Source organism: Schistocerca serialis, chromosome 11 (assembly GCF_023864345.2).
Source record: "Schistocerca serialis cubense isolate TAMUIC-IGC-003099 chromosome 11, iqSchSeri2.2, whole genome shotgun sequence".
In the NCBI taxonomy this organism is placed as follows: Eukaryota; Metazoa; Arthropoda; class Insecta; order Orthoptera; family Acrididae; genus Schistocerca; species Schistocerca serialis.
Genome location: NC_064648.1, coordinates 146,204,262 through 146,206,796, shown reverse-complemented (window position 1 = coordinate 146,206,796; position 2,535 = coordinate 146,204,262).

Genomic DNA, 2,535 nt, shown 5'->3' with positions numbered 1-2,535 from the left:
TGCAGTTACATTCCTGTGAGTGCCCTTCATTGGTTCAACTAATCTTCACCATTACATAGGCTAATTAGATGCAAGATATGGTCGAGGATTCTGTCTGTTGCAGCACTCTTCAAAGTTACAATCATAAAATATCTTGCTATCAAACAATGTGTACAACTTCAAACGATTCTATTGTGTACTGTCTATTGAACTGGGGACTGTAATAGTTGTCTGCAGTTACATTCCTGTGAGTGCCCTTCATTGGTTCAACTAATCTTCACCATTACATAGGCTAATTAGATGCAAGATATGGTCGACGATTGTGTCTGTTGCAGCACTCTTCAAAGTTACAATCATAAAATATCTTGCTATCAAACAATGTGTACAACTTCAAACGATTGTATTGTGTACTGTCTATTGAACTGGGGACTGTAATAGTTGTCTGCAGTTACATTCCTGTGAGTGCCCTTCATTGGTTCAACTAATCTTCACCATTACATAGGCTAATTAGATGCAAGATATGGTCGACGATTCTGTCTGTTGCAGCACTCTTCAAAGTTACAATCATAAAATATCTTGCTATCAAACAATGTGTACAACATCAAACGATTCTATTGTGTACTGTCTATTGAACTGGGGACTGTAATAGTTGTCTGCAGTTACATTCCTGTGAGTGCCCTTCATTGGTTCAATTAATCTTCACCATTACATAGGCTAATTAGATGCAAGATATGGTCGACGATTCTGTCTGTTGCAGCACTCTTCAAAGTTACAAATATAAAATATCTTGCTATCAAACAATGTGTACAACTTCAAACGATTCTATTGTGTACTGTCTATTGAACTGGGGACTGTAATAGTTGTCTGCAGTTACATTCCTGTGAGTGCCCTTCATTGGTTCAACTAATCTTCACCATTACATAGGCTAATTAGATGCAAGATATGGTCGACGATTCTGTCTGTTGCAGCACTCTTCAAAGTTACAATCATAAAATATCTTTCTATCAAACAATGTGTACAACTTCAAACGATTGTATTGTGTACTGTCTATTGAACTGGGGACTGTAATAGTTGTCTGCAGTTACATTCCTGTGAGTGCCCTTCATTGGTTCAACTAATCTTCACCATTACATAGGCTAATTAGATGCAAGATATGGTCGACGATTCTGTCTGTTGCAGCACTCTTCAAAGTTACAATCATAAAATATCTTGCTATCAAACAATGTGTACAACTTCAAACGATTGTATTGTGTACTGTCTATTGAACTGGGGACTGTAATAGTTGTCTGCAGTTACATTCCTGTGAGTGCCCTTCATTGGTTCACTAATCTCCACCATTACATACGCTAATTAGATGCAAGATATGGTCGATGATTCTGTCTGTTGCAGCACTCTTCAAAGTTACAATCATAAAATATCTTGCTATCAAACAATGTGTACAACTTCAAACGATTCTATTGTGTACTGTCTATTGAACTGGGGACTGTAATAGTTGTCTGCAGTTACATTCCTGTGAGTGCCCTTCATTGGTTCAACTAATCTTCACCATTACATAGGCTAATTAGATGCAAGATATGGTCGACGATTCTGTCTGTTGCAGCACTCTTCAAAGTTACAATCATAAAATATCTTGCTATCAAACAATGTGTACAACTTCAAACGATTGTATTGTGTACTGTCTATTGAACTGGGGACTGTAATAGTTGTCTGCAGTTACATTCCTGTGAGTGCCCTTCATTGGTTCAACTAATCTTCACCATTACATAGGCTAATTAGATGCAAGATATGGTCGACGATTCTGTCTGTTGCAGCACTCTTCAAAGTTACAATCATAAAATATCTTGCTATCAAACAATGTGTACAACATCAAACGATTCTATTGTGTACTGTCTATTGAACTGGGGACTGTAATAGTTGTCTGCAGTTACATTCCTGTGAGTGCCCTTCATTGGTTCAACTAATCTTCACCATTACATAGGCTAATTAGATGCAAGATATGGTCGACGATTCTGTCTGTTGCAGCACTCTTCAAAGTTACAAATATAAAATATCTTGCTATCAAACAATGTGTACAACTTCAAATGGTTCTATTGTGTACTGTCTATTGAACTGGGGACTGTAATAGTTGTCTGCAGTTACATTCCTGTGAGTGCCCTTCATTGGTTCAACTAATCTTCACCATTACATAGGCTAATTAGATGCAAGATATGGTCGACGATTCTGTCTGTTGCAGCACTCTTCAAAGTTACAATCATAAAATATCTTGCTATCAAACAATGTGTACAACTTCAAACGATTGTATTGTGTACTGTCTATTGAACTGGGGACTGTAATAGTTGTCTGCAGTTACATTCCTGTGAGTGCCCTTCATTGGTTCAACTACACTTCACCATTACATAGGCTAATTAGATGCAAGATATGGTCGACGATTCTGTCTGTTGCAGCACTCTTCAAAGTTACAATCATAAAATATCTTGCTATCAAACAATGTGTACAACATCAAACGATTCTATTGTGTACTGTCTATTGAACTGGGGACTGTAATAGTTGTCTGCA